The sequence below is a fragment of the Chinchilla lanigera genome, unplaced genomic scaffold (genome assembly GCF_000276665.1).
Source record: "Chinchilla lanigera isolate Chin_1 unplaced genomic scaffold, ChiLan1.0 scaffold00139, whole genome shotgun sequence".
Classification (NCBI taxonomy): domain Eukaryota; kingdom Metazoa; phylum Chordata; class Mammalia; order Rodentia; family Chinchillidae; genus Chinchilla; species Chinchilla lanigera.
The window spans coordinates 384,941-393,670 of NW_004955540.1; the positions used below are offsets into that span (position 1 = coordinate 384,941).

The window sequence follows — 8,730 nt, forward strand, 5'->3', positions numbered from 1 at the left end:
TTCAATATTTAAACATTACAAGGAAGAAATACTATTGTGGTTTCACAGTTATTCTGTGGAAAGAAAAATTGAGAGCATTATCTGCAATTATTAGAAATGACTGATAGGAACCAATAGAATCAAAAAATTGACTGAATTACACAGAATTCTTTTTGTATGATTTTTTAAAATTTTATTTTTATTAGTACATATTCATAGTGTATAATGATTACCTCTACTGGGGGGAGTTAGTACATGTTCATAACACACCTATGAATTCTGTAGTATTCTTACAGGTAAGATTGTAAGCTATGTGTTTCCTGCTTTCATGCAAAATCAGTGCTCAGCCTTCAAGCTACACTGAGGAGGGATTCATTCCCTCAGAAATTGGCTCAAAATTTTTCTGTATTCTGCAATAAAATGTGGCACAAGCAAATGAGAGTTTATTTACTGTTGCATAAAACTTTGGTGGAACAAGTAACAAGAGGAAGTCTGCTTTTGATTTCAACCATCTGGAAATATTATAACTCAGAGCTAAGATTTTTCCAATTTTCTTGTAGAATAAGTAGTGTGTCTTGTCCTTAATTCTGCACCCTGCGGGTCAGGCCAGATGTCACAATGACAATGGTCACCTTTAAGTCAAAGTCTCCACGGACACGCATCTTTCCTCAAACACTTTCCTTCATTCTGCTTTTTAAGATATTTATACTTTGGGTTACTCATAAGAGAGAGAATAGGAAACAGGGAAACAGATCTTTTGCAAATGGGAACGGAACCAAAGGATGGGGGAGGAGAAAGAAAGGGGAAGTAGAAAGGATTGCAATGTGTCCAGCCCATGCACCATCTCCCCAGGAAGAGCATGATTATCGTGCACTGTGCACACACTGTAATGAAAACTTTAGAAAGTTTAAAGAAGAACTCTAAAAAACTTGAGAAGAAAATATTTTAGAACGTGAACCCCCACATGCTTTCAATTAGACACGTCATTTGCAAAGTCACTGTTGCTCCTCTGCAATCCCTTTTAAATATAGACAATGACTCTTTTACATCCTTTCATCCTGGAAATATCTTTCCTTAAGAAGAAAAATAACTACTTATGAAGAATATCTGGAGAAGGATATCAACTCTGAGTTCTGGCTTCAGTGCTGTAATTTTGCAGATCCCCTAACCCTGCAGCTTCTGTTGCTCTGCCTGGGACACAGCGTGGACAGCTCACTGAATTCAAGGGGCTGGAGGCAGTAGGGTGGCAGCACTCAGGGCGAGAGCATCTGTAAGTTCCAGGGGGCCCTGTGGTCTAGTGCGGAGAGAGTCAGTTTACTCCCAGGAAACCCAAGTCTTATTTTTCTCCAGAGTAAAGAATGAGGGTCTCTCTGCCCCCCACTGGGAGGCCACCACTCCCGGGGCCACAGCTGCCCTTCCCTGTGTCCCTACACCAGGCTCAGATTTGGCCTGCTATTGTTCTCTGTCTTTTCTTATCCTATACTCTTAATATCTCCTATTCATTTTCTCTTCCTAATCCATGTGAGTTTCTGCTTAGAAAATATAAACATTTTTATAAAATCTCCATGCTCTTCTTGGAAAAAGTCACTTGAAATAATAAACATAAATGAAATTAAGAGCTTGGTAAGCTCCCCAGAACTATGAACTCATTTTGACTATTTCCAAGCAAGGGACAAACATAAAACCAAGATTTTCAGTTTCTTTCTCCATGGCTCCTCAGTCTTTTCTGACCTCGCAGGAAAGCCATTATGTTTAACCCTCCACGCTATTTCAATCACAAAGTAAGACAAACCAAATTTTGCATTGAGATTGAGAAATTTACTAGAGAGGTCATGAACAGAGCTGGCTGAATAAAACTGAAAGGTAGACAGCAGCAAATATAAGGTAAGATGGTCATGGCAGCCATATCTCAGTATGAATAATTCAAAGAGGTGATTCTCAGATACTTTTGTCTTAGTTCTGATTGTGTGCAATGCTACTTAAAATAAGATGACTTTTGGACAGTACATAACAACCCTATATATTACTTCATTAGCTGAGGTTTTCATGATGTTTGCTGTTCAAGGATATGATCTTAAAAAAAGCAAAAGAAAAGAGCAAAAAGCCATATACCCATTTTCCTAACCAAAATAAGCAGAATATAGGCTTCATGACAACAGACACTGCATTTTTCAGGATATTTCTGCTGGATGAATCTCTTGTTTTTTATAGTGTTGATTACCTTCAGTCCTGGCCATTATCTTAGACTCTCAGAAGGATATAGGTGCATCAGAGTGTCTAAGTGATCACTACAAAAGTGACCAGCATCTCATTAATGGGAACTTTACAAAGGGAATATTCACTTTGACTGAGTTCTGTTTCCTGGAATAGAATATTGGAATATTGGAGGAGAATATTGGACAGTATTTCTCTATCAAGAGAGGAAAAATGTAGAAAGGAGACACTAAACCAAGGATGTTCCTAGCTACCATAGAATGTGCATTTAAAATAAAATAGGAGCTGGCTGTGATAATAAGAAAGAAATAAACATAAGAAATAGAAAAGGAATATTTTAAAGGCATAGAATAAAACAATTGCTTTACAAAGAATCACAATACATAATTCAGGGAAAGCACTTAGATATGGAGAATGTACTTCCTTCTGATTTTCAGATTCATTCTAATTTATCGAGACACAGAAATAAAAAGGAGACAAAAGGTCTAAATAAGGATGTCCACTATCACCTCTCCTATTCAATATACTTCATGAAACGTTAGCTAGAGCCATTAGACAAGAGAAACAAAATAAAAAGAATAAAGACAGAAAATGAAAATGTTAAGTTATCATTATTTGCAGATGACATGATACTCTATATGGAAGACCCCATAAACTCTGCCAAAAGACTTCTGGATTTAATAACTAAATTCAGTTGCAGAGCTGGTGGTACAAAGCCAACACTGAAAAATCAATAGCACACCTGTTCACAAATAACAAACTCACTGAGAGAGAAATTAGGGAAACAGCACCTTTTGTAATAGCGTGGACCCATAGCTCACTAGTAGCTAGCAAGCAAACTGCTCAACCACACACCCCACAGGTAACTGGAATGATAATTATGCCTTAGAGAGCTTCCAGTGTCTAAAGGGCCAGAAATCACATAGCAATGATATAACAAAGGATTAAAATTCACCCCAACACCAAGGACTGCTCACTCTGCCACACTCTCTGCTATGGCTTTTGTCTAGATGTTCCCCAAAGCCTCATGCAGTCACAGGTGGGGCTTTTTCAGAAGTGATTAGATCTACAGTGAGTGATGCTAGAATTGATTCATGGTACAATGTTAGGATCAAGGGCATCAGGATTAAGGGTGTGAGTGCTACCAGCTCTGAGTGGCCTGGATAAGATATGAGGGATAGAAAGAGCTATGGTCACTCCTGGTTGTCCTTCGCTTGTTTTGCTGCCTTCTGCCTGCCATAAACTGTTTCTCCTCAGCTGTGCCTGTCTGCCTTCAAGCCAGCCGACCATGGACTGAAACATCTACAAACTGTGAGCCAAAAAAACTTTTCCTCTATTAACTTTGGCCATCAAGTATTTTGTCTCAGCAGTGAGAAAAATAAGTAAAAAATTGTTCTTCTACAGTTAGGAGACAAGATGTGAGAGCACATGATTAAGCAATAATAAAATATTGAAATAGTCACAGGCAGGGAAAGGATCTTTAATGTCAAAGCCGCACTGAAGGGAGAAGAAAAGAACACCTGGGAGACACTTTGGAAAGAATCCGCACCCCTTAGAGGCCCAGTTAAGAAAGGAGAACAGCAGGGAAAGGAACACACCTCAGAGTTTTGAGCCTGTCTGGGTGTGAAGCCTTCGAGGAGCAGCAGCTGGAGGAGAAGCGAGAAGCTCTGCTGGCGCCAGGAGCTCTCTGCCTAGTAGCCTTCCACTGACAGTGAGGCTGTCTCTCTTTTCCTACTTTGCTCCTCAGTGAGGCCATCTCTCTTTTCTACTTTGCTTCTAGAAGCACAGAGAAAACCCTTTCAAACCCCAGCAACGTTCAGCTCTCAGGACAGCCACACCCTGTGCTGATACATTCTGCCAGCCTGAGGTAGGAGAAGCATTTTGGCAAAGTGCACCAAAACCAGGGGACAGCACTGCCAGGCCTCAGCCACCATCTTCATATGGCTTCCTCACAACTGTTGTATGGGAAGAAATCAGCTCAGCTCAGTAGGTATGTGGGTACCTACTAGGTTCCAGGTCCTGAGCAAGGCACTAAAGGAAAGATTCTTCCAGCAAGGAACTCATGATTGAGGGTAGAGGGCAAATGAGCAATCACAGTGCCCTCACCTGACTCCAAGGTGGGTGAAGAAGGGTGAGGCTCTGGTATCTACAAAAGACAGCAGAACTTTTTAAAGACTGCACTGAAAACTCAAACTGTAGAAAATGCTTCAGTGTGTTGTTGGAAGCAAACAGGCTAATTCCCTACTGATACCCTGAGGGGAGAGCAAAGAAGAGTGGTGCCTAGCACCAGCCTGCAGAGACCCTCCACTGTCCATGTGGTATGGGTGCTTGGAGCCCGCCACAGAGTGCTGTAGATTCTCCCAGTACTCCTCGCATGTTTTGTACTGCATCCTAGGGTGATGGTTACTGAGTCAACAGAGGTTGAATTCAATAGCTAGCAAAGTAAGTACTCACTGGTTGGAAAGCTTATCCATAGGCAAGGAGGAGAGCACCTGCACAAGTGGAGAGTGCCACAGATGCCCGGGGCCACCAGGTGACATCTGGAAGACCACCCTGCATGTGCAACAGGCCTTGAAGAGTGCTAACGTGCCAAGGGTGCGTGACTACCAACTTAGAAATTCTCATTTCCTTCTTGGAAGTCAGCCCTTACATTGAACAACTTTTGATTTTGAACAGGCTTCTGGGCCTCTCATCATCCCACCCTGAGCAAAGTTCCACTGTGATGAATCCTTCTATCTGTGTATTTATCTCTTCACTCTCTTAGACAGCCTCAGGAATCTCAGATGCAAGTCTGCAGAGTGGTGAGGAGAGGAGAAGTCATGTCAGCAGAGTCAAGCCCACAGTGGCTCACAGTGACAGAGCTCCAGGTGGAGGCCGCAGAACTGACCAGACACCAAGCAGGAGGTCAATACTACAGTGCAGAGTCAAGGAGGACTGCAGGACCTTGGCAGAGACTATGAGCTGCACAAGTGCACATGCCAGGAGCTAAGGGGCTGATGGCTGAGACCCAGGACCTGAAGTACAGCCTCATCAAGGATGTGGAAATTGGAGAATGCGGGACCCAGAGCTGTGTGCATTTCATGACTCTAAAGGAGCCTGACTGATGAGCCCACATCAGAGTGAAGAATGGAAGAGACCAGACCCATGGGACCAAGCAAGAATGAGATGCCTATCACCTGCAGCTATGGCACCTGCAGTACGAGGTGATGCACCTGCAGAAGATCATGCACGTCTGGAGTCTGAGTCAAAGCATGAAGAAACAGATCAGTCAATCTAGAGGAGTTTTACAAGGAGGCACCACCACATGTCAGCAAAGCCAGAGTTACCATGAGAGCTGCTCACAGCAGACCCTGGCACATTGCACTGGGAACTGGAGCTGCAGAAAAGCCTGACAGGGAGGTAATGAGAGTGCTGTTCAGCAAGGATTCAATCCTCAAGGAGACTAAGGTGAGGAAGGAGTGCTCAGGCAACTGTCAGCATCAGCTTAGCAGCACCATGTGGGCTTCCCTCCCCATGCAGGAGCTCCAGCTCATGCCATTTGACCAGGCTCACAAGCAACCTGCAACACCCAGACACCTGCCACCTCCCTGCTACATTCTCTTTGTGCAGGCCACCTGTGTAAGCCTGTGTTAAGACCTTGTCTGTGGCCATCAAAGGCAGAGTGGATGAAGCCAAGGCTCTGTCAAGCCTCCTGAGCACTACCAAGATGATGGGAGCAGCTCAGCGCCAAATTGGGGCAGAGACCCACACCGGAGTTCAGCTGGATGACAAGTGCATGGAGATGCTGCACAGACACCCTCTGACTGTCATGATTGACCTGAACTGCAAAGATGACAGCAAGGCCCACCTGACTTTCCATTGCCTCCCTAGCCTCATCATCCTGACTGTGGAAGCCAATGTGTCAACTGCACAGAGCTGATCATCCCTGTCAATGCAGGGACTCACTGTCTGCTCACTCGGCCCTGAACTGCTTGTATCCTGGCAATCACAGAAGGAAAACTTCACACCCAGCCAATCAGGATCAGTTTGAAAAAGTTGGCATTTTGACTTTGAGAGACTAAGTACTTGCCCTAGAATATCCTTATCTGTGGGTCCAGAAGCTGGAGGCCTCTACTTCCCCAAATTGCAACCTTAGCACACGGTGATTGCTGATCACCCACTGAGCTCCAGCCACATGGAGACCCCTATGAAGCTGCTGAAGACCAGGCTCAGAGCTGTCTGCCCCGCAACAGTTTGTGTCCCTGGAATATGGGGTTGTGCCAGTTACCAGCAATTGCCAATTGCCAAGCTGTCTTCTGCCTGGTGAAGTGGGTGACAGCTGCTTATGAGGATGATATCCACCTGCACTTTGCAGAGGACACTATGGGGACAGGACTGGCCAGGGACACCAATCTCTACTACACAGCACTCACTGAAGTGGACGCAGTGAAACTCCAGGCTGCCATAGTCTTGAACTCTCCAACATCCCACCCACATTCCAGCTCCATCTGAACTGGAAAGGCGAGAAAACCACCAACATGAGAACTTTTGGGGCATGAAGCAAAGTCAGTGCACTACAAGGAGCTCTGTGGCCTCAGCCCAATCAGCAGCTCTTCACCAGCCAGCTGCAGTGGCTGTGCATGCTTGTAGACATCTACTGGAGACCTAGAGCCATGAGGACAGCATGGAGGGCCCCAAGGACTTTCACCGGGAGAAGATGTGCCTACGGTTTTGCAGGGTCCAAGTAGGATGAAGCCGTTTATACCAAATGACTCCCATGGATTCTTCAGCTAACCTCTCCTCCAGATCCTACCTGAGTTGTGGGCTTCTACCTCTGCTTCACTCACTTGTGGCTCTTAATAGTCTCTAAACATAGTATTCAATAAATGTGTCACCTGAAAAAAAAAGTTTCAGATGCAAATTAAGTAAATCATATGTTCCTCAGAAGTCTTTAAACTGTTTTCTCAAATTTTTAAAATGGAAGCACAATTGAGCACTTACATGGAGAGCACACATAGGAAGAAAAGGCTTTTTGTATGCAAATTGTTTGAGAATTTTCCTTTTCCTTTTGTTTTGGTTAAAAAGTATGCCCAGTAGTGTACCTTTCCAATAAGCAAAGGGCAGCAAATAAAAATGTATTTTATAGTACTTATTATTTTGGCTGTGTAAGTGAAACTTACTGAACTTAGCTCACTGAAAATGTTTTAAATAGCTATGCATTTACTTCTTACTACATGAAAGTGCCCAAGAATCCCTTTTGCCATGTTTGATCTGTGCTTATTCTCTGAACTCATAGTCATGGTTATGACACAGCACGATGTTATTAAGCTGACTTGTATTTCACAGTGCTGCTGAAATGGGGAAAATCTTTCAGGCTGTGGAGCTAAGGAGAGCTCTGCTTCCTCTGAGCAGCAGATACACGTTTGTGGATGAGTCAGGTTCCACAGTGACCATGTGTACTGCTCTAACATAGCTGTTGGGTTTAGAATTAGGCTCAAGATTAGACTAAGCTAGTTCAATTGCTCAGGACCATATAAGGTAGATTTATTTGTAGTAACTTCATTCCTGTCTTCTTTAGCCATTGTACCCTTCCATCCCATTTGGTTTGGGGCTTTTTAAGCACAATGTCTACCACTGTCTGCGACTGAATCATGACTCCCCTGAATTCATACCTTGGCATGTCAACATCCCCTCGTGTCTGTATTTGGAGATAGGGTTTTTAGGGAAGTAATTCAGATTAGTTAAGGAAGGCAGTTAAGGTTTAGTAAGGTCAGAAGGTGGGGCCCTGACCTGACAAGACCAGTATTCTCATGAGAAGATGAAGAGACCCAGAGATTCTTCTCTTCCCAGACACATAGCAGAGAAGCCATGCAAGAACACAGCAAGAATGCAGCCCATGGTAACCAGGAAGAAAGACCCAGCAGAAAACTGAACCCCACTAGCACCTTGTCCTTGGACTTCCAGCCTCCAGAACCAAGGGACAATAAATCTGTGTGCTTAAATTATCCAGTCTGTGGTATCCTGTTATATCAGCCTGAGCAGATTAATGCACTACCATGACTTTTGTCAATGGCCACTTTCAAGTAGGATTCAGGTTGCTGAGTTAGCTGTCTTACCAGCTATTCTTTCCCTGTTCCCTAAGAAGGTGTTGCCATCCCACCAACACCTCTGCCCAGAGAGATTTCTGTGGGGAGACCCATTTCTGGGGAATTTGTTTACTTTACTACACTATCAAATGAGACAGAGGACAAAGCCCTGATTCTCTGCTTCTTCCTGCCATGGTCAGAGGAGGGACTACTCTCTCCTTCATGCGCTCTGGGCTCCCTGAAGATGATGGACAGAGACAACTTCCTCAGTGTCCTCTTGCCACCCCTCAGGTTGCTCCATGCCCACTGTGCAGGGCACTCTCCCAGGAATCACACCTCAGACATCCACTGTGGTAACTCCACTCCCATAACCGTAGACACTGCAGACAGCCTCTCTGAGAAAGCCCTGGGAGACTGCCCCTATGGGTGACCAGGGGGGTTTCCCTAATACCTCCAGTTCCAATAAGCTGTA

General features: G+C 44.3%; 1 pseudogene; it reads left to right on the forward strand.

Annotated features, from left to right (window-relative positions):
- The first annotated feature begins 5,520 nt into the window (after positions 1 to 5,520).
- On the forward strand, positions 5,521 to 6,966 carry LOC102011808 (annotated as a pseudogene).
- The last annotated feature ends 1,764 nt before the right edge of the window (positions 6,967 to 8,730 follow it).